Below are 24,883 nucleotides of genomic sequence, written 5' to 3' on the forward strand. Positions count from 1 at the left end.
TAATTTTAAAGTTAAAAATGTACCTGTTTTGAGGCACTATTGCTTAGAAAATTTTCAAAGATATACATTATCTGTTAATCAAATTTTAATGGAGTTTCATATTAGTCTGACTGATAAAGTAAATATTCAAAGTAATTGTTAAACATTTGTCATTTGACATGACAGAGCAGGATGACTCAGAAACTATATTTCAGATACCCCATTTTTATTTCTCCAGAAAAATACATGGTTTGGTTTTTGAAAGAAAGTTCAGCATCCTATTCACTCATATCCTAAAGCTGTCCTTTTTTTAAGCACTTTTGCTAAGTTTAAAGACTTTTAAAAGACTTTAATTTAAAACATTTTTATTTTCTTAAGGTACTTTGCATTTAAATTCAGTCCAGGATTAACCTGATGAACTACAATTTTGCAAAGATTATTTTATGACTTCTGTCGACACAAAGTTAGCTTAAGTCTGTAATCTGAACTTTGTGTGAAAATATGTTTTTTTTAATGACACCTCTGCTGGCATGAAATATCTACAAATTAGTGAAACTAATTTTACCTGCCAATAGCAGTAGATGTAACACTTTAGGAACGTGAATTAGTGGTGGACTTGGCAGTATTAAGTTAATGGTTGGACTACATGACATCAAGAGCTTTTTCCAACCTAAAAAATTCTATGATTCTATTCCATCTATGAATACAACTATAGTACATATCTGGAATGGTTAAAAAGCAGTAAGGCATAAGTATTCTGCTGTATTTTGAATCAAAATACTTATTTTAGGACATAACACAATTTCCTGTTCATTATCCCTTTTTCCTCCTTGTTTGCCAGAAATTTCTTGCTAGTTTTACTTGCAACTGTATGAAGTAACCCACATCCATAGAGTCTTCAGTCTGAAAATATCTTAATTTAAGAAAAGATCTGTTATCCTTCTAACATCTAAATGTGTGGTACACACTTTGCTTATGAATGATCTCATGTTTGCAACATAATAGCTTTAAGGCAAGAGAACTGCATTTTCCCTTCTTGGCTTCCTCCAGTTAGAACTTTATCTCTGCCCATCTAGTGAAAATATCTTGAGGAATTATCAGGATACAACTGTGAATAGTAAAGAATAGCTTCAGAACAAAAGTACATTAGTGAATCAAGTAGGATACCAATTTCTCAGTAGGCCTGAAAGAAGCATAGCTCCAAGACTGAAGGATTTATGCCGAATGTCTCTTAGAGTGCCCTGCAAATGTGACTGTAAGTATAGCATATTCTCACAAAACTTATCAATGGAAGGGAAAAATAAAACTCATTAATTGAGGTAATAAAGATTTATGTTCAAGCAGTGAGATGATGACAATTAATACCACCCCGCTGAATGGAACAGAACTGTGACAATTGAAATTAATTTAAGATATACCTCAAGTGTTTTCAGTGTCTGTAGGAGATTGCTTTTATATTTGGGGACAGGAAAAATGAAAGATTCTCCCAGTAGCCAGGCACAGATGATCTACTCCCAGTACTGTTCCTACCTTTGACCCATTGCATCTTTTTTTTTGTATGAAGTGAAACAAGATTCATTTTCCTAGCTAGAGAACTTCTGTTTCTTTAGGGACTGGGCTTAGTCTTTGGTCTAAAATCCAAGTCTTAAACTTATCAAATCAAAGGCAAAATTCCAAGTGTGCTCATGTTCTCTTTTATAACTTCAGGATTATAGAAACTTTACTTTTTCCACTCAAAAACACTGTGTGGTAACTTTAAGAAATAGAAATAATGATTAGCAGTCAGCGTTGTAATGTAATACCATGCCATTTGGAAGTCAATATTACTTACATTGAACTAATTTTGCTGTTGAAAACCAGCATGACAATTTCTTGACTCAGTAGAGACTTGACATAGCAAAGATTTTGCTGCTAGTCATTCACTCAATACCAAACAGTTAACAGTTACTATTCATTTCTGCTTAACCTACGTTATTGAGTCACTGGCATTTGAACCCGCTGTTATTAGGATAAAGCAAAACAGTACAAAATGTGGACATGAAAAATGCTTCAGCTTTAAGCTCATGAAGTGCACTTTGTGAGAGACGCATAAAATATATATTAGCCTTATGTAAATTTTTTAGAATAAAAAGCTACTTTCCAAGCACTACAGACAGACATTTCAGTTGTAGAGAAAGGAGAAATCCCAGTGATTAATAGGTAGCTAAACACATATAAATAATTTTCCTTATGGTATTTACATATGGAAGATGTACATCAATGAAAAGACACTGATAAGTGTACTTTATCAATTTCCTTGTTTCTTTGTTTGCTTTGTAAGAATAGCTAATCTTCCTACGGGCTTCTTTTCTACAAGGAAGTTGCCCAACAAAATCACCTAGAATGTTTCTCTGTTCATAAACAGGAGATTTTAAGAAACATAGATGCTTAAATATTTGATATTAATTTACTAAAACTGCTAAAGTTTAAACTGAATATACTCAAAAGGATGTTACTGAGGCATAGCTCCTGATGAAATCAAGGTCAAGTCTGAATAAACAGTGTAGAACTTGCTAAATAAGACAGTGAAATTGGTTTACTGTTTTTAAAATTCATGGATAATGGATTAATTTCATTGAAACTCAAGATACAGTATTCAGTTGTTAGTATTGTAATAAAAAATATATCAAGGACAAGGAATCTTTTAACTTACTCTTCTACGAGGCACATCCTGTTGTTCTGTCTCAGAACAGAGATCTAAAGAAAAAAAAAAATTATTACTGATAGTAACAGTCATTATCAAATAGCATGGCTTTATGCATACACAGAGTTATGTCTGTTGATAGGAACAGACAGAAATAATTGTGACTCATAAACGTTGTAATACCTGATACATACCTGAAAAGAACAATTAACAATAAAATTTAAATACATATCTGCACTTCTTTCTTTCCTCTTTTTAAATGCACCTGATGTTTCTGAATTTTCTTACAAGTCTTATTATGAATATCAATTCATATTAGAGAACATTTTTAATTTCAGTTTTCATAATTGAATTTTTATATGATGCCATAAGTGAAAATATAAAATGACGCAGAATTCAATACTTCTACTATGGATCACAATTTCCAAATACATACCTTTGTAATTCTTGAAGCATTTATTCAAGTATTGAATTGGTTTACAGACTTTAATGACATTTAAAGACCAACTCAGATAACTCTATAACGTAAAGCACTTACACGCACTGTTTACAAGGCTGCATGAAACTTTATATTAAATATTATCAATTGTCTCAGGGTTTGTTTTTTTCTTTTTCATATTTATTATTTGAAGAGTAGAACTTGAATAATGGCAATTAAATAATAATAACCAGGGTATACTATTAGCATTAACTTCAGTGTTCCTACATCTGTGTCCTTGATATTGATGCAACAAAACTATTCATATGCGGAATTTCAATGTGCCATTGCAGAACTCTGCAATATTTCACATTAAAGGATTAAAACTTAATCGGATTGATTTGAGAATTGGCACTTTATTCACAATTTATTTGAGCATGTGTAATATTTATATTAACATTTCTAATGTGCACATCTCAAGATCTTTGTGCATTGAAGAATAAAATGTTCAAAAGCTCTCTTCACCAATTTTCCTCATCCCTTTTTCTGTTGGTACGGGTATATATGCACCTCTAGCATGAAACCTATACATTCATTGTTCATGAAAGTATTTCAAATGTTTCCATTCAGAAAACCTTAAGATTGTTATAATTGTGAAATTTTAAGGGCTTAAGAACAAGAGTATGTCTAAGAATAACAGTAGTTGTTATTAGAAGGCTGAAATCTACTATACAAGTGCATAAAGATTTGGGTTTAGACCTGCAATAATTAGAAATACCAAATCTTAAGTGTCCAAACAGGAGAAGACTGTTTGCTTCCAGGAAGGATATTTCATTTTATGGGCACAGAGGAAGAAACTTTTCTTAAGAAATTTGACTGTATAAATAATGAATACTAGAAAGTGAACTAGGATCAAGATTTTTCAAATATATTGTTGGGAATATGGACAAGTGGGCAGAAATAAGATAAACATAAAAATTGCAGTCAGGATTTACATCAGAAATAACATATGGTCAGTTCATGACATGATTGACTACACGGCTTTTTACTGCTCTACACATGCAGCTGTTGGCCTAAAGATATTTACAGTTTCAGTTCCTCTGCCAAAAATAAAGCACCAAAAACCCCAATAAAAACAAGCAAACAGGCAAACAAACAAACAAAAAATAACCAGATCTAACCAAGGGCTCAGAATGTGTAAATTTATTTCAGTTTGTGTTCATGCTATTTAAGCTTTGAATTCATTTACTTCAGAAGCTGAATTATACTCCTGTGAGTTATTTACACTTTTAAACTTTGCAAGGTTAAAGTTGTAATTAGCAGTGACCTTAATGTAAATTATTATTTTCCTCCTTTTAAACATAATTAAATAATCTAGACACTCTAATCCTTCTACAGCACACCATTAAGAGCAGTGACTGATCTTGTCACTTGTCAGATTCGTTGAAATGTTTCGAGTAGGGTTTACTGATCATTATCTATATGGAGGGCACGAGAAAGAGTACATCATATTCTGCAAGAATTCTTTGAGTTTAGAAGAGGGGGGCATATCTTTGAAGTGAAAGGAAAGGGTAATGAATTCTTTATATTCAATAACTCTTGCACTTAATTTAAGCTAAGAATCTTTAAGAATCACTGAAAGCACATAGGGCTATTTCAAAGTGTCTAACCCATAGTATCTTAATAAAACATATTAGAAGAAGGCAAGATTTTCTTTCACGTGGCAAATACCTAACTTCAAGATGTCATTCTCAAGATAATAAATATTCAATAGGGCATCAAACACTTATTCCTGATTACAGACAAACTGATCATATCCTGGGGTGGCATCTCACCAAGGTGACATTTGTTTGGCAGCTAAGTTACATGTTTCTTCATGAAACAGTTACTCCCTTCTGCCACCCTTCCTAACCCATTCCTCAGAATACCAATCTTTCTATTATTTTCCTTTATTTTTTAAAATCAGAGGTATTGGACAATAGTGCTTCCAAATAACTTAGTAATTGGTTTCCAGTAATAATCCTACCTGCCCCCTCAAAAGGCAGTTTTCCTAGACCTGAATCTGAATTATGTTTTACTTGAAGGACTAATTTTTACAAGTTTCAGAGGTAAGAGTTAGTGTCAAGAAGAGTGATAGGAACTGAAAAAAAAAAAAAAAAAAAAGAAAGAATTGTGCACTGAATCTAAACAGAGGTCAGAGCCTTTTATTTTCAGAGTTTTGAGCCTTTAATGGCTCATTTGAGAAAAACAAACAGATTTCTCAGCAGCAAGTGAGTGACCTATATGATATTTTGTCAGTGTGAATTAATTCTTTCTTACCTTATTTATATTAGTATCAATTGAAAACAAGTTCACTGAATTTGATATGTTACAATGATGAAAGTAAGCATAAAAATTACATTTCACACTGAAATGATAAAGTGACATAGCTGACTCATAAACGTCCAAAGGATACTTTAAGACAATACATATTTGAGCAAAGAAATAAAAATCTGCATTAATATAACCTCTACCAATGGGCAAAACCAACTTAATTTTTTACAATGCTTTCAAATGGTTTGTGGTAACCTGTGATTGATGAATTTCATCCTCATTTGCTTGACTTTGGGCGATTTTTGTGAATGAAGGCTGAGGTGGGATATACACCTACTTCGTTCCTGAACAGAAAATAATCTTCTCACCCATTTCGTGTGATGAATCATTAAACTGCAATCGAGCTACTTCATACTTCAACTCCTTTCATGATGGAACCATGAAGGATCTTTGTTCTTCAAAGTACTCCCAGTATTTTGGATGATCAGTGTATTCGTGGTAAGAAAAAATATTTTATTTGAATATCAGTCTTGTCATGCTCTGAACTCCAAGGCCTGTTCCTTACTCATCTTATGTCCATGATATATATCATGTAGAAAAAGAAAAATCTGTTCTGGACAGTACATTGCTGTACCCAGGCATAGATGTTCTGGGTTTGTCCTATGTCTTTTCTTGATTATGTTATTAAAGATGCCTAAACCCTAAGATTTTTGTAAGGTATTTCAGTATGTAAAAGACAGATGTAGATTTGCCAGAAATTTAATCATCTAACTCTCATCAATGTGATTTCTAAAAGCACCTGTGTAAGTTAGGTGTTTGAGTGCTTTTCCAAGCATACTAATTCCTTTGAAAATTGTCTGCAAGACTTATGTCAGAGTTCAAAATTAAAGAGGTGTTGTTATGACTAGACAGATCATGACATCAACAGCTATTCTGAGATTTATTATGAAGTCATCTTAATCGAGGGCATCTGATCCTTCATTTGGGACTAGGACTGATGGGAGAATTATGGTCTCATCTATAGCAATTCTCATGATGTGTCTGTGAATACTGCTTCCATGGATATAAAGCCACTGAGTAAACATTAGCTTTATTTATAGAATGGTATTTCTTACTAAAGTTGCAACTGGAGGGTTTTAAACTGTATCTGACACCTGTATACTTATTTGCACCAACTGTGAAGTTGTGAGTCAGTCAGTAGTGTGAAAGATTTGCTATCTAAGGCAAACAGGGATGAAATGGAAAGAAAAAAAAAAAAATCAAAATTTAACGTCTCTTGAAAATAGACACAATTACTGTCAAAAGACTTAATGCATTTAACCATTAATGTATGAATATTTGTCTCATATTATTTTGTTAGGTATTTCAAGACAAGAAAACATGCAATATTTCAGTCTGTTGATTGCCTTCAAGGATCTTTGTTGCAAAGTCCAGCTAACTAGGGTATACTAATTTCTTGCAACAGCTTGTCAATTATAAGTAAATGCACACATTGGAAAAGCAAGAGGGTTCAGAATAGAGGGTACTAAAATCTTTCTAAAAGGGGAGAATGAAGTGATATCAACACATAAAATGAACAGCTTATAAGCACCTAGATAATGAAAATAAATAGAAAAGCATTCTCCAAGACATGGGTCCATAAAGACATTACTAATTCACAGAGGAAAAAAAGAGGAAAATATATTCAAAATGTTGTCTTGGGATACCATCCAGGAATCCTCATTGTATCACAGTTAATATATCTGTGTAAGTGACTTTCCTTATATAACACAGTACACAAGAGAGCAGAATTTGATTTCTTAAATACTGTCTAGCTGAATGTAGAATTAGGACTGAAATAAATCGCTTCTAGTCACAGCATATTAATCTCCAAAATCCTCTTCATATTTTACCACTAAATGATAATTTTTAAATATTAATAAATCTTTGGAAGCACAGAATATGCATGATCTTTTTCTTCCTACTTAACTATCTACTATCTAACACAAATATTTAACATTCAGTCAAACTTATTACATCTTCAATTTTGTGTTAGAATAAAAAAGCTGAATAAAATGATGACTGTTCTCCATTTTTACTCTTATAAAAAGAGGATCCCACTGGAAAGTCTTGGCAATAGGCTGACTTAAGTTTGTAGGCATGAAAAAATATCCATGAGACCCATTTTGACAAAATTTGTATGACTGTTTCATAGTATAAATTAAACAAGCAACATAAGTTGCATTCAATATCTGTGGGTTTTGATAGTCTTGACTTTAACTCCAAGAAGTGCTTTAATTCCTTGCCTTCTACCTCAACAATACTGAACAATTGTTTATTGTCTAATTCAAAAATTTCTGTTATTGTCAGATGCATAAGAAATTCATTAGTATTTTCATTCACTATCTTCATCAGTAGATTTTTCCAGAAATTTAATCATGTTTTGCTATTTCAGCATAAATTTTAACATATAGGCCTCAAATTTGATACTCCAGAGGTGAGTAAGCCCACGGTAGCATGCAGATGGAGCTCAAATCACTGAGGTTATTTACTTTTCCTACAGTTCATGAAGGGTTACTTAACCATAAATAGGCAGAAAATTTAAGCAACACTGAACATTTGAACTCCAGAACAGATGTTCTTAAAGAAAATGTAAAACTTTCTGCATGATCATGCTATACTTGACTCCCATTCTGCTCTTATACATATTATATAGAGGTATTCTTAATCATTATACTGATAATGACCTAATAAATGGAATAGCTCTTCATCATATACACATTACATCATACTCCTAAAAGCACATTTTAACATTACTCTTTCAAAATCACTGCAGGACTCTGTTACTGGCAAAGAGAGTAGTTATATTAATGTGCAATGACAGCAGTGTCAGAATTATGCTCAGACTGATTCATATTAGATCATAAAAGAGTATCTGAACCTGTGATAGGGGTACGGGGTCAGAATTTGTGTAAGTGGTCTATATCAGTTCTGGCAGCTGAATTGCATCTGTGACTGATAAAATGGTAATTGTGCCATATTATCAGCCCACAACGCTGACATTAAAGTGTTACACCACTATACGATTACACAGATGGAAAGGCAATATTGGTCTTTGATTTCTTTTTAATTTTTACCAGAAAAAATAATTTCTGTGCAAGACATGTAACATAGAATACTAAAAGAGGAATATTTCTACAGATATCATACTAATATCTATGCATTTGCTTCATTTTTTTTTTTCTATAAGGTTTATGTTATGTTTTTCCTTATGTAAACTTGCCATATAGTCTTCTCAACAAAAGCATGTGCAACATGCCCAAAGAGTACTGTTCATCCAGTAAAAAAATTCAAGCTATGTGATTTGTCCTCTGTCTTTTGCCATGGTAAACTCATTGTTAACTTCTGCTACAGTGACTCAGGCACCTTTACAGCATCACTTCAGACCTTTAAGCACCTCTGTTTTCAATTCTGGATCTCAAGTCATCACATGTCTCCAAGAAGAGTTGCACAACACACTAACTTTTAGTATAGGACTAGCATCAGTATCCGCAGGTATTATCTGTTTTCATCTCAGGTTGTCTATCTCACCTTTGTTTTTCTGGAAGCTGTCCCCAGTAAATGGTCAACACTACCTAAGGGAAGGTTGTTTTCTAGTACTAAAACTTATCAGGAAAGAAGATTATGACAGTAACTACTGTGTAAACATTCTCATCTTCTCTTAGGTCTTATAATTTTCTGTACGTTTAGAGATATTGCAGCTACTTCAAACGTTTCTGTTAAGCACGTTCTTAGGTTTACTTCCCTCTGTTCTCTCAAATAAAAGATCACTGAAAGCTTTACTTTCAGCCTCCTCTCCTCTGCCCCTTCTCTCCAGACAGTCTAAAGCACTTAGGTTTTCTATCTCTCTCCAGTCTCTCAACTTCAGTAAACAGCTATGTAACTATGTAATATCTTAATCAGTAAAAAATGGCCTCTTTTTTTTTTTTTTTTTTTTTTTTTTTTTGTAAGGTGGCCTATTTACATCTACTGTTTTTCCATTAGCCCTGAATAACATGACAAGAACTATCTCATCAACTAGTTTGGACTCTATTTAAAGTTCTCCTGGAAATATACACTAAAAACACACTAAAAAGCTGTGACTATTGTATAGTTATCTTTTCTGTTTCTAGTTTTTGCATTATTTCCTTCTGAGGAAGAATTTCAGACACAAAGGTGTCAGACGCAATGGAATTTTCTATCTCTTTGCTGCAGATGCTTCCCTTCTTGCAGAACTGTAGACTGAAGGTGATAAATTTCAAGAGATGTTTTTTCTCAACCTGAATGAATATTGACATACCATTATTATCAGTAGGAAAAAAAATTTGCATTATTTGACACAGCATATATAAAGGACAAGAAAGCAACTCTTTGCAGATGAAACAAAGTTAATTCTTTATGTCAGTGAATTAAAAAAGAAAATATGTTAAATAACTTTTTTAGTTGAAGGAGCATACAGTAAAGAACTGACCAAAAAGCTTGTTTCAGCAAGCATATAAATTGTGATATAAGTAAATGGCAAGGGGACAAAAGAGCTGCCAAAATACCCCAACACCAGCACATAATAGCATCATGCTTCAAGGAAAAGTGTACCTTCCTACCAATGCTTGCCTTTCATGTTACATCATTCTGTAAAACCACTATTTAAGACATGTGTTTCTGAGCCAGCATACTGACTTTGAGTTCAGGGTTTGTGCAGAACACGACTTACAACACCTTAAAGAACAACCGTTCTGAAAGAGCTAAAGTGATGACACTGCCTGCTGCGTTAGCTTTATCCTGATCTTATGGACCTTTTTCCAAAGAGGATCTCCTTTTGGTTTGAAAATAAGTAGAATTCTAATAATTTACACATTAATGTAGCACAACAGTCTCATTTTCCCTCTTCTATGTTAAAAATTGAGGAAAAGTCATGTACGCTAACCCTAGCATTTTGGACACTTTCCAGTTTGGATAATTGCATTCTGTCTACTAGCAATTCTCCTGCAGTTTCAATTAGATACAATGTTCTTTTTCACTGTCCTGAGCTCTTGTGCAGTATTGCTATTCACTGTTCAACAGCTGCCACATTTCACTTGGGAGGTGCTTGCATTTCAGTATTTAATGAGATGAGCCTTATAATAGGGCTTTCAATTAGCTGCATTGTGACTTTTAAACTGTAATCTGTATCAGAAGAATTAGATGGAAGGTAGAATTTTTCAGAAAAAGTCCAGATAGCTTAGGAAAGAGTCAGGTTTCCTGTATAACACAAAGAATAAAAGAACACCTGAAAATCACTGAAAAAAGCTGTAGGAATCACAATCACTCCACCTTTCTTCTTCAAACATATGGAAATTTTTGTTTGTTTTTGGTTGGGTTCTGTGCAAAATGGAGCAGGTTGTGTAGGGCAGGCTGACCATAACCTCAGTCCACAGCTGTCAACATCTCATACTTTTCTTCTCCTGAAAAAAACCCAGATTTTCTTTTGAGTTCCATCAGAAGAAAAAGAGAATTGGGATAGCTTTAACATGTCATGAGTAAGTATTCTTTACCTAGCTGTAGCTGCAGTGGGAGGGAGGTGTGACAGTCATTGCTACGCATTGGTATAAAGGAATGACATTAACTAGAAGAAAGGTGTCAGGAAGTTTTGGGAAAGATCTCAGAGCAAAGAACTGAAGAAGATACTTGTCTACTTCAGTTGGAAAGATATTGAAACACTGAAGAAAATCTGGTGTAAAAAATACATTAGTCCTTATCATTACTTATAGTCTGTCTACAGGTAGTATCTCAGTGTGGTGTTCATGAATTTCACTGCTTATCTCTCTGCACAAATGTATGAGGGATCTAAAGCAAACATTCAGAGATTTAAGAGTCAGATTTCAGCATTCAAGATTTAAATTCAGTCATTGAAAACTGGTAGAACATAGGCATATTAAAGGCCATGTGGTAAAAGACTGAGGTATTCCCCAGTCTGCGCTGGGACCCAGCATACAAACTATATGTGTTTCAAGGCCTTTACCTGAGATTAACTACTGTCTGTCACTCAGCAATGAACATGCACTGACATTTGGGTCATATTGTATACACTCCTGAAGCAGATTTTCCACCTCAGTTTCATCTGGAAAATATCCAGTTTGCAGACCCAGGACACAAAGTGAACTAAAGCCTGGTCACTGGACAATCAGAAGATTCACTTCAAAAGCTTGGTCCAAATTCACATGTTAATATTAACACTGTGTTTGCAAAATCTTATTGTAACTCAGCTTACTCATGAATCTTGAAGTAAACAAAACCAACTTGGCATTTGCAGATCATGTAAATAAAACTGAAAGACAAATGGGTGAGATACTAATTCAAAAATCTTGTTGCTTGGATAGCTTTGAAAATAGTATTTCTTGAATGCTGTTGTTTCTCAAACACTCAGTTGCATACACTAAAAACACCTGCAGAAGAAGCAAGCCATAGAAGTAACTTTGAGTTTTTGTCATGGTTTGTCCTGGAATAGAGTTAATGTTTCTTTTTGGTAACTAAATAGTGCTGTGTTTTGGATTCAACATTGGGTTTGGTATGAGAAGAATGCTGATAGCACATTGACGTTTTCAGCTGATGCTGAGTTTTCAAGGACTCTCCAACTCCCCATGTCCTGCCTGTGCACAAGTCCTCAAGAAGCAGGAAGGGAGCACAGCCAGAGCACCAGACCCCAATTCGCCAATGAAATATTCCATATCATGTAACATCATGCTCACTATATAGAGGAGGGGTGGTCAGGAAGGGACTCTCTCTCACTCGTTTCCGGGATTGTGATTGAGGGATCTTGGTATTTCAGGATCACTAGCAGGGAACTGACTTGGTATTGGTCAGAGGGTGGTGAGCAATTGCATTGTGCATTGCCCGTTTATATTTTCTATTGCTGTCATTGTTTTAATTTTATTACCATTATTAAACTGTTTCTATCTCAACCTGCAAGTCTCCATTTACCCCTCCAATTCTCTCCCCCATTCCCCGGTGCAGGGGAGGGTGGCTGCAGGGTGGTTGGCTGCTGACCAGGTTCAAACCATGACAGTTATTTATGATGTCAACAGATGACATGGTGTAGCAAATGTTTACAATACAGCAAAACCCCAACAGCAGATGGATATTTAGAGGTACCTACACAGATTTTCCAGAAAGATAAGGATATAATAGGACTGCTTTTTTAAAAAAAAAAAAAAAAAAAAAAACAACAAAAAAACCAAATAAACAAAAAACAAAAAAACAAAAAACCACAAACAAACAGATTATGTTAAAAGAAGCATGATATCTATATTCAAATCTCTGTGTTTTAATCAGATACATCTCAGTATGTTTCACCAGTTTGGTTGATTCATTTCCCTTTTTTACTTTTTAGCTCTAGATAAAGGAATTCTGGAATACTAATAACAGAAACTATGTAAAGATGCAGATAAACAGATAGACATTTGTTGCAGCAGTATGAGATATACATAATTTCTGAATTTATCTATTTATCTGGCCAAATCTACCTTGGATCATCATAATCAATATGTAACAAAAATCACAAAATCTTTACTTGTCATATAGCACCAACCATTATTGCTGAATTAAAATCTCTCTAGCAAGGAATTAAATATTTTGTTTTGTTTTTCATTTCAGATCAAGAAACAGACAAAATTGTATGTGATATAGCAAAATACATATCAAAAGAACAGTCTTTCCTGTATTCTTATGTGATAAAAGTATTCTTGCATAAAAAATTTATTTCATATTATGGTCCATAAGGTTGAAATCTTCTTTTTTTTTACTAATCCCTTCACCTTTCAACAAGCTTTGTTAGATCACTGAATCATGACGAGTGATTCTTTACATATTAAGATACTCAGTTCACACTGATGAACTAACAAATTAAAATGTAATATGAAATGATGACACTGAGAATATTAGGGACTGTCCTTTTGATGTGGGTAAAGAATTCATAATTAGACCATGATTTACCCTTTAATTATAACATTATCACACTAATAATGTTGAATGAAATGCAGTTTTGAGAAATTCAGTGAAGTAACATTAAAATGACAAGAAACTATCATACTTTTTTTGTCCCGAAGCAGCTATATTTTATTACACAGTACTGAAGGTTAGAAAGCAATCAAGTGTGTCTTGCCATCCCCATCTCAGGTTTAACACTCACCCCCCTTACCTACCCCCTTATTTTTTTAACTGTGCTTACCCAAGAGGAAAATGAACCACAGTACTTATCAGCACAATGCATACATCAGAGATACTGAAGGCAACTGACCATGGCTGGAGGCATAGGTTAGTTGCAAATCCATTAGTGATTCAAAAAAATAAAAATAAAAAAATAATCTGTTAATCCAGGCTATAGCTGAGTGATAAGTGTAGAAAAATCACAAAACATGACAATATAATTTGCATTAATATTGGATCAGAAAGGCTCTTAAAAGGCCAAGTAAGAGACGTGAAAAGTTATCCATGAGGGGACTGAAAACAAACTTTCTAAAATTATAGCAATGTCAAATATTCTTCACTCATGTAGTTTTTTGCACTCAGTCTCAGAAACAAATAATTTTAACAAAAAGCACTTTTTTTCTTTTCATAAAAGGGTGATAACAACCAGAAGATTATAAAAATAATAAAATAGTTAAAAGAACTTTAAGATCTTAAGTAAGACAATGACCTTAGGCTAAAAAGACACTAGCATTTCAGACTAAAAGTTGAAGGTGAATCATTAATTTTAAAATAATTTGTATTATATTTTTGGATTTGTTTTAGTGTTGTTGACTAAGTTTAAGTTGTGAAAATTGGGTTTTAGTAATTCTCATTTTAACTTCATATCTTCCACAGAAATCTCCATATGTCAAAGGTTTGGGGTTTGATTTTTTTTTTATTTTCCTTTAGCTATTATACTTTGAAACCTCTTTATAGTTTCATGAAATTTCATGAATGGTCTATTTCTACACTTCCTACAAAATAATTCTTTTATATATTACATAAAAAAAATCCATCATAAATTTGACTAACACCTTCTTCTGTTCAAAAGGAACTTTAAGAAAGAAGAGGCATCATTTTATATTCAGTTATACTTGAAAATTAAAAGCATTCATTTACCTAGCCATCGTATTTCCAGATGGTCCAGATTATCCAATACTTTGAGTTAAATAAATGTATGTTTGTAATCTGTATCTTTTACCAAATCTTTGTTTTGTCAGAAAAATAATCTTTAAACATTAATATGACAGATATAACTGAGACTTATTCATTCAACATTTTATTGACTTTTTTGAAAGATCAACTATAAATTCCTACAAGATTGAAACCCCTTGTTTATATCAAAACAACCTAGGTAAAACCTGGATTTCACAAAATAATTTTGGTTTTGTTAAATTATACAAACTCACAATTTAAACTACTCACTACGAAACACAGTCAAGTAGAGATTGAATGCACAACATTTTCTTATAAATTTCATAATTTAGAAAGTACATAAAATGTCACCTAAGATCCAGCTGTTCAACTACAGAATAATGTTTATAAATGCTAGTTGAAAAACTTCATAAACTAAATTAACAAATTCACCTGATGCAATAAAAAGAAAGTATTAAATCCCTTCTTAAAAAGAATTATAAAAATAGAGAAATCACAGAGTTCAGTAATAGCAACTGTTGTCTCTATCAAAGGAAAACCAAATTTTTTGAAGAGAATTATGATTTGAGAAACTCATATGTTTCTATAGAATAGTATCATCCTTTTTTTTGCCTGCAGGAATGAGAGAATTGAGTTTCTATTTCTATTACTGTTTAGAAAAGTAAGCCAGAAATATCAACTTCTGGATGTAAAAGTATTGTATGTGCACAATTTCAATTTTAGTATTAGTTTAGTTGTTGCTTTGAGGTTCTCTTCTATATGTGGAAATATATTTAACTCTTCCACACATTTCCAAATATGTATTTTAACGTTTAAGTAGGTTTTGCTCTACCTTTTAATATGAAACATACTGCTACTGTGTAATTGTATTCTTGACTGGTTAAAACATATGAAACATGTAAGCCCAAAGTCTGACCTACTGCACCAATTTGACATTTTTCTGAGAAAACTGCTTCTAATGTGAATCCGGAGGAAAAGAGTAATGTAGAACTAAAAAGCAAAAAAAGAAGTCAGAAAGAACAAACACCACTGTCAAGGATGGGCTTCTAATGATGGAAAGAATGTCAGTGTTTTGGAGAGTCGGAAGTTTCAGTTGGTATATTTCAAACACGTCTTCATTTGTAAGGACTCTTATCAATACATGGTCCTACAGACTCCTGTGTTCCTCTGAAAGACATGGTGCTTCAAATGGAGACCTCCACCTAAAAATGGAGAAGACAGTTCTGCTCTTGCTAGTGAAGGCAGATGAGATTACTTTATTAGGGAGAGCAAGTTTTCTAGAAATGTAGTTCCTAATCCTGGATATTTTTCAGTTTTTCCTTTCTGTGTTGGGATCAAATTTACCCGTGACACACTTCTCAAGTGTTCTGCAGAGAAACGAAACAAAGGAGTTAACACTGTGTTGTGTATTTTTTTGGTTATTTTCTCAGTGCTGGCTAATGTTGTTTTTTTAACCATAAAGATGATGGTTATTAGTATCTTTGCCTCATCTTCAACACTTTTTTTTTTTTCTCTCCAAGAGAGTAATGATCCTTTTGCCTCTTTTTTTTTTTTTTTTTCATAGAACATACTTCAGCAGCTGAGGAGTTTGCAGTGGATAACAATATTTTGCCCTAAGATAGCACAAGAAAGTTGAACAAGATGCCAACAGACTGTAGTAGGGCCTCCCAGAGGAGGGCCACAAAGATGATCAGGGGTCTGACCTCCCTTATGAGGACAGACTAAGACAGTTGGGGTTGTTCAGCCTGGAGGAGATCTTATAGCAGCCTTAAAGAGGGCCTAAAGGAAAAATGTGAAGGCACTCTTTATCAGGAAGTGTAGTGGTAGGATGAGAGGTAAAAGATTTAAACTGAAAGAATGTAGATTTAGATTAGATTTGAGGGAGAAATTCTTTGCTGTGAGGGTGGTGAGGCACTGGAACAGGTTACCCAGAGAAATTGTGGATGCCCTCTACCTGGAAGTGTTTAAGGCCAGGTTGGATGGGCCTTTGATCAACCTGTTTTAGTGGAAGGTGTCCGTGCCCATAGCAGGAGGTTGGAACTAAATGATCTTTAAGTACCCTTCCAACCCAAACCATTCTGTGATTCTATGATTGCTGTGATTTAATCCAGGCTGGTGACTAAGCACCACACAGCTGCTTGCACACTTATCCAGTGGGATGAGGAAGAGTATTGGAAGGCAGAAAGTGAGAAAACTCACAGATTGATATAAAGATGGTTTAATAAATAAAGCAAAAGCTGCACATGGAAACAAAGCGAAACAAGAAATTCATTTATGGCTTCCCCTCAACAAGGCAAGTGCTTAGCAATCTCCAGGAAAGCAGGACTCCATCACATGCAACAGCTACTTGGGAACACAAATGCCATGACTCGAAATGTTTCCCACTTCCTTCTTTTCCACAGCTTTTATTGTTGAGCATGATGTCATATGGTATGGGATATCCCTTTGATTAGTTAGGTTTAGCTGTCCCACCTGTGTTCCCTCTCAACTGCTTGTGCACCCCCAGCCTACTCGCTGTCAGGACGGAGAAGCAGAAAAGGCTTTGAGGCTGTGTAAGCGCTGTTCAGCAATAGTTAAAACATTCCAGTGCTATTAACACTGTTTTCATCACAAATCCCAAACGTAGCATCATACAAGCTAGCTACTAAGAAGAAATTTCACTCTATACCAGCCATAACCAGTGCACCTGGTGATTCTAAATGAGTTTCTCCCGATTCTGAAGCTCCATCTGCTTGGACAGATCTGACAATGTTGGTTGTCTAGATCACTACTTCCACAGGTTGTGTTTCTGTTTAGTCCAGGAGTTGTCAAAAATCAAAGCAGAATGCCTGCTCTGCAAGCAGTCTTTCTATTCTGTTCTCCACAAAATTTGTGATGAAGATGACTTTTAGGAGCATATACTCAGACCTGAAGAAAACGGCTATTTTGCCAGCCCTAATGGCTGGAGATTTCCTTACCATAACACCCTAACATGGAAACACTATATTTAAGCAGAATTCACTGGTCTTGCCCTATCTCCTTTTAAACTGCAAGCATATTACAATAGAAGCATATGGCATCAGCATGCCAAATATGATTCTCCTGCTCCACTGTATGATGAAGAGAACTGTTCAGACTCCTCATTTATTAAAATATCTCCATATGACACAGATTTTCAAGAATTAGATATCAGTTCATCTGTGATTGGTATTGATCAATCCCCCTTGGGTGATGGAACTCCAGGGCTATCATGTTCCATTTCAGGAGAGAGGCTCATATAACAATAAATTCTCCTCTAAAGGTTTCAGAAAGTTCTGGTGAGGACTTTACCATGAAGAGAGATGAACTCAGTTACAGGCTAATGTTGACTTAAATGACAGTGACTGTTCTTTGGATAACTGTGTTATTGCTGCGTATGTTAAGCCATTAGCTGAGAAGACACCGGAATCAGTTGATCTGTCTCTGAACGCTGAGGAGTCAGTCAGGGAAGAGCAAAGGAAAGAAGTGAAGAAACAGCAGTCAATTCAGTTTCACAGTTGTAGTGACAGTGAATCAAGCACAAGTTCTTTGCCATATTCATCTGTATATTCAGAGAATGTTGGTAGGTGTAAAGCTGTTTGTCCTCTATAATTGAGGGGAAAGATTATATGAACAAATGTAAAGTAAAGTAAAATGTTTATCTCCACAAGACTTGATTTGGAGACCCTCTTCAGGAAGGGAGATGATTTGTTCTCCTTGAAATCACAGATTTTGCAGAAAAGGAAAGTCCACAAATCCACAATCCTATTCACATCACAGTGGAGGCAGTCATGGCAGCAGGACTAGGAAGAAGCATCATGACAAAGGTCAGTTTAAAAGGAGATAAGAAACAGAGATAGTAGCGTACAATGGAGCAAAAGAAACAAGATGATATCAAGAACTCATGACACCAACACCTATCAAGAAAGAGAGTGTCTCTAAGTCATTAAAGTGCTACACCCAAAGAAGTAAGTAGATCATGAGTGTGTATCTAAGGCCCTCACAAAAGAAGACCCAGAAGCATAGACAGTCATCATTACTATATAAGAGACAATTGCCAAAGTTGATATTGGGAGGGTTCTGCTTTTTATAGTTAAAACATGGTTGAAGATGTCTAAGAAACCTCATGCTGGAGGAAGACCCAGTCTAATGCTCACAACTGAAGGCAAGTTACTATTCCAGAATACAGTATACGGTCTTCTACTGAAATGATATGTGTGCATAGCTGGAGGGCACTCTATGAGAGACACTACTGTTATTATGAAAGCTGCAGGTCAATGAGTCAATCAAGAAATAAACACCCTCTAGACACCCTCTAGAAGTACTGATGGAATTAAAAGTTAAAAGACTGTTGAAAAAAGGAAATACAAAACTCAGCACTTCGACAATGCAGTCAAGGACAGCACAATTCTAAAGAAAGGAAATGACCACAAAAAAACTTAATCAAAATTCAGTGACTGTTACAAAAATTAAGATAGCCTTTCAGACAATCAAGCAAGTATCAAGACAAAGTGTAAGAAAATGAAAAAAAAAATATTAGGAGTTGAAGTGTGGGGGTAGTCTATGAAGGAAATATGATACAAGGCATCATAAAAAGAAAATGGAAAAGCACAAAAATAAACACCAGGAAGACCACACAAGTAACTTGGTACATTCTTTTCCAGTTGTGATTAAAATTAATAGTGATAGTGACAAGGAGCTAGAAAGTATTGACTTGGGCAGCAACATTACCTGAACAGGCACAACCTGAACAAGTAAATAAGACAGGAAATGAGTCTCCATCTTTTTTTCTGGAAATGACAGAATGTGAAGATATATAAAGAGTCAGCAATGAAACTGTAGTAGTAGCCAACAAAAATTATAGTTTTACTACCACAAGAAAGGTCTTGATGGTGACATTAGAAATGCTGAAATTGAGCTTTGAGAAACAGCAAGTGATGAGTCTTGTTGTAATGGATATCAGTACTAACACCCCTCACACAGAAACTGTAACTAGCCATGTTCAAGGCACACAAGGGGTATCCTCCAGTCAACTGTCTTCTCTCAGATTTTCCTTTATAGAGCATCCAGAGAAACTACCTTTGGTGCTAAGACTGTCAAAGATATTTGTCAACAAATCCTGTTGGTTTCATTCCCCAGGAAGGAAATAGAAGGTGAAAAAGGAGGAAAAGAAGGAGAAAAAAGAAGGAGGGAGAGGAAGAGGAAGAGAAAAAGGGAAAAGGAAAGGGAAAAAGAGAAAGGGAAAAGAAAAAAATAAAATGAAAATGAAAAGGAAAAAAAGCAATATGTTTTACACTAAATTCTTAAAAGTTAAGAAGATAGAGTATTTTTGGCCCATAACTTCTAAAGTTTCTCAGAAGAGGATTTGAAAGTTCTAATTTCATGAAGCAATCCTATATTCTCAGAGTTTGTAAAATATATCCAAAGAATATTTCAAAGCTGTGTTTAAAAAAGAAACAAACCAGCAAACCAAAAACATATAAATGGGTCACTTGCTTTCTTTGAGACATGGTTCTCTTCTCCCTTCACTTGTACTTCAGACAACCTTACTCAGAGAGCTAAAATTGACTGTTCTATTCTATAAATGTACAGAGCACGGTGGGGTGTAGAACTGACCCTCATTCTTGAACCTGCTTGCAATTACACAAGTGTGATCCCTGGAAGCACTTCCTTTGGTTTACCTGAGGACAGATATGAATGTTAATTTGCAGTTGGATTTAACAGGGAATTCTCTAGGGTAATAATTTGGAGCTCTCATCCCATTAACACATTTTTCAGCCCATTACCATTCAGGGTGAGAGCACAGGTACTTGAGCACAAGGAGGAGAGATCACACACACTCAAGGTCCAGACTGGAGGCGAGAAGAAACAAGGACCAGCAAACTGTCAATCTTTCTGCAGTTGTAACCCAGGGGGATAACTACTCTGATACAAACCACTTCCACTTTAGTTTGTCTAGGAGTGTTACTTCTGATTGAAGCAGAGGAACAAAATTTGCAGAATGCAGGGTAAAACACTCAAGGCACCCACACTCACACCTGCTTGGATATAATCTCACTTATAACCAGCCTTGTGTCTCAATCCCCAGATGGAAAGGACAGGGGCCTTGGAGGGTTGGGGTTGTTGAAGAAGGCAGTGTAATTGTGAGAGATGCTGGTGACCTCTGTCCTTGGAGAGCTCTTGGGCCACACAACTGAGTTCCTGCTGGAATCTGCTGGGCTGCCTGGCCAGTTCTCCCCTCTGAGGCAGAAAGGTCATAGTCAAGTGGCCAGACTCTTTCAGTCTGAGTCTATGCTTTCCACCTGGGATATGTAAATCCCTCTTCTGGAGCTGGGGAAGGTCAAGTGTTGGCAGGTCTTTGGCCAGGTCTCACTCATCCCTCCTCCATCACCTTGGGGAGCTACAAAGATCATCTCAGTTCATGCAGTAGCACAGACAGCAGTGGTCTAGGAGGACTGTACCTCCCCGACAACACTAGCTAGGTATTGACTGATGGAAGTTGGAACCTGGACACCAGAAGCTCCCCTCTGGTGTTTTCAGTTTTCTGAAGAGTTGTTGGTAGCCTGGGAGGTTCAGCTGCTGAAGGAAGAAAGATGGACACTGCTGAGCACCCAAATCAGTCATGATCATGAAAACAATATGCTTAATGCAATAGGAGAAACCCTGCTGCTCTCTTTATCAATGAACAATAGTATTTAACAGGGATAGTTCAAAATTCACGGAAAAAACTCACGGATTGCAGTATCATGTATCACTGGAAGGTTATGAAAGCATGCCTCAGGGAAAATTATTTCAATAGAAGAATTTAATTCCTTTAGCACTACTAATGTATACCCAGTATACATTACATAATATATTACACATGTATAGCCAGTATACAAATCTAATCTGTAGGATAAGGAGGTACTTCCCAGTTCCTGAATCTGGGGGCAAGTCTTGCTTACTGAATACTGTGAAGGGCTACAAATACTCATTTGCTCTCTCCTCCCATAGACCTCTTTCCTTTGATTGGAGAGACCCAGACATGCAAAAAGGGAACATGAAATAGATACCAATGGGTCATACTGTGTTAACAACAGGATAGGCACTTCTCCTCCAGAGAAATTGTTTTTTTCTTAATGTAAATAGGATGAGGTTGGCAAATATTAATAAATAACCCTGTATTTGGAAAATCTAGTATGTGGACTAAATAGATTCATAGACAATTGCAGTTGTCTCTAAACGTTTAAAGGAATATACCTAAGAGATAAAAACATTCAGACAAATGTTGCAAATAATTAATTCCAAGAACTGTGCATATATTTTACAGATTATGAAACCATAGATCTTTGGGTTTTGTTTCTGAGATAATTTCAACTGGGATAGTAACAGACTTGATTTCCACTAATTTAAGTCCAAAATCATTGTGTATTTGCCTGTTTTCAGATATGATTTTGCTATTTTCTTTTGGAGGATGTGTTCAGCCTTTACTCCAGATGTATAGTGAGTGCTGAAAATGCCTAAATAACATTTGAACATCATCACACATTAGCACAGTTCTTGTTCATCAATGTTAGGAAGCAGGCTTCAATAATAAATGCTAGCTTTTTTTTAAATATATATGCTGAAATTGTGGTTTAAAAACAAACCAAACCAAACCAAAACAAAAACCCAATAAAACAAAAAACAAAACAAACAAAAAACAAACAAACAAACAAACAAACAAACAAACAAACAAACAAACAAACAAACAAAAAACAACAAAAAAAAAAAAACAAAACAAAAAAAAAAAAACAAAACAAACAAAAAAAAAAAAACAAGAAACATTCCTGTAAGCAAGATCTCTTTACTTACCCCCTGGGGTTGTCATGGACTCCCAGGGCAGTAAATGATCATAGACTTATGAATTCAGAGAGCTAAATAAGGCATTTCATTTAATCTTTATCCTGTGAAGAAGGGATTTTTTTTTTTCCAGGGTCACAACAAGGTGGTTTTTTTCCACTAAACTTCTCTTGATATTGAAGAATAATAGTATCACAAATGTACAAACCTGGGCAGAGCTAAGAAAGTGTTTATTGCTGTACTACTTATTGAAATTGTAGTCTAGTGGAAGCAGGAAATAAGAAATAATGAAAACAGGAAATAAGAAATACCATGCTTCCAAAATATTGTATACTTCTTGGTATTTAGCTGCTTAAATCAGAATGTTTCATTGGAAGTGGTTTTGGTCTGAGATGATGGGGCTTCTCGTTATCATGCCCTATCATGTCAGACCAAAAGCACATCCAGCAAAATACTCTGATTTCAACAGTGGGCAACAGCAGAGACAGACGTTATAATATAAAAGCTAAACATGGAGTATTTTCCCAGTATACCTTCTTATCTTCCAGACTGCAATATTTAAATATGTGTCAAGTCTCTATGTGCAGTAGTGCCATACAGGAGACAGAGGATGTCACATACATGCATAAATATTTGACTGTTCTTTCTGATGTTGTGTTGTAGTACACAAAGTTAATAAATATTACCATAAGTACTTGGTGTTCCCTTTTATTCCTCTTGAATTAGAGAAATATACATAAAAATAATATAAAATAAAACACTGGGTTGTAGTCAAGTGTGAGTTCACAACTACATATATGTAAACTGTTCAAATTAGAAATACGGATTGACATTTGAATATTTTCACCATCCAATTATCTGTCCACCAAGCTGCTAAATAGGTTGGTTTTATTTCTGTTTACAAAAAGGTACAGCATAGCCAGGCTTGTTTACCTGTCTGTTTGTGTATTTATAATAGTTTTAATTCCAACAGAGAGTTTGAAAAATTGTAATGCTGAAAGAAAAACTAACTTTAGACACAAGGATAGACAAAAGTAGAGATTTTATGCAATCAGTGAATTTGATGTTAAAGAACACAGCTTCGTTTACCCTGGAGAACCAAAAATAAGTTCACCATTGGTTCTTGGCTCACACTCCTTCTAGAAGCAGAATATGGAGAATATGCATATTTTATAACATCACAACCCACAACTTTAATAAATGGGAATTATTTATAACTTAAAGAAGGTTTCTTGTATTTGTTACAGTTTTGCCATGTTAGCAGTTTATCAAATAATTGTGCTAACACTAAACCCAGAAAGAAACAACTAGTTTGGGGTGTAAAGGTTTTATGAAACTAGCTATTGTTTTTTCCTTCCTCCCTGCTTGTTCCCACTCCCTCCACGCAGTAACTCAGTGGTGGATTTAGGAATTATAGAGCAGACAAATGGCGTTTTCCATTAAACTACAACTATTTCTAAAAAATCACATTTTGACAGAAATTTTTTCCCACTGTCCCCTTTTTAAAATATTGTGAAAGATATCCATACTGCAAAATGAGTTTAATACCTCCAATCAGAAAGGTTCAGAAATGTATTTTGGAATATTGTGATATTACAATACCAAGGCTGCCACAAATACAAAGAGTTTTGTTTTGTAATATTTCTGTTCTCATTCTTCTGAGATTGTCATGAAGATGTATTCTATACAGTTTCCTGTTTTATTTTTGCAGCCTTTGTTATGAATATGGTCTGATTTCGTGCCAACCTTTGTCACTAGAATAAGAATCAGAATACATTGTGAAAACTAAAATGTACTAAGCATTAAGATTGTGATAGCTCATTCTTGTGACAAAGAGATCACTTGGAAAGAATGGCACAAAATTAATCAATTACAGTGACAGTTTCATGATTATAGTAAGAATAGAAAATAGCACTAGATTTTGTGTGTTTACATAACTGAGGAATGGTCTAAAATTAACTCATTCATATATGGACATTCACCTCTTTTCCTGGAAAAATAAAACTGTTGTATTTTGCCAAATAACCATAGACAATGAATACAGTCTGACATTAAAAAATATATATATAAATTCTGCTTAATTTTGAGTCACTCCCAAACATTTTCATAATCTCTTTCTAATAGATATGCTTTCTTTTTTTCTTCTGCAAGAAAGGGAGAAATCTCACCACTAGCTATTAGAACATAACTATACATTCCATAAGTGCAGTGAGAGAGGAGGCAAAAATACTCCTTTGGAAATTAAAAAAAAAGAGAAGGAAAGCCTCTGAAATGCTCTTCATCTGGTTCTTTCATCTTATGCTTATTTTTTTTTCAGATCCTTTTATCTCTTTCTTATTTTGATTAAAAATAATAGTTCAGAAAGAAATTATGTTCATGAATATCTGAAAAACACAAAAATAATTGTATTTTGAAAACTCCTCTGTCTGGTTATCGGCTCTTTCTTCTTTTATTGGTTACAAGGTAAAATTATCACACTCCAGCAAAAGCCCAGGTAAATAGATCAAGGGCTGGGG

At 34.7% G+C, this 24,883-nt stretch overlaps 1 protein-coding gene and 1 pseudogene across 47 annotated transcripts in view; one reads left to right on the top strand and one right to left on the bottom strand.

The window, feature by feature from the left end:
• PTPRD (protein tyrosine phosphatase receptor type D) overlaps window positions 1-24,883 on the bottom strand; it is a 1,276,575-nt gene that overhangs the window by 836,176 nt on the left and 415,516 nt on the right. For all 47 annotated transcript variants that reach the window (XM_042804932.1, XM_042804933.1, XM_042804934.1 and 44 more), the window contains exon 5: window positions 2,672-2,715. The gene's annotated coding sequence lies outside the window, so the exon portion shown is untranslated. The remainder of the gene's footprint in view (window positions 1-2,671; window positions 2,716-24,883) is intronic.
• Window positions 13,685-19,696, top strand: LOC104365858 (annotated as a pseudogene).

This window comes from Tyto alba, unplaced genomic scaffold (genome assembly GCF_018691265.1).
Source record: "Tyto alba isolate M040663 unplaced genomic scaffold, T.alba_DEE_v4.0 Super-Scaffold_42, whole genome shotgun sequence".
In the NCBI taxonomy this organism is placed as follows: Eukaryota; Metazoa; Chordata; class Aves; order Strigiformes; family Tytonidae; genus Tyto; species Tyto alba.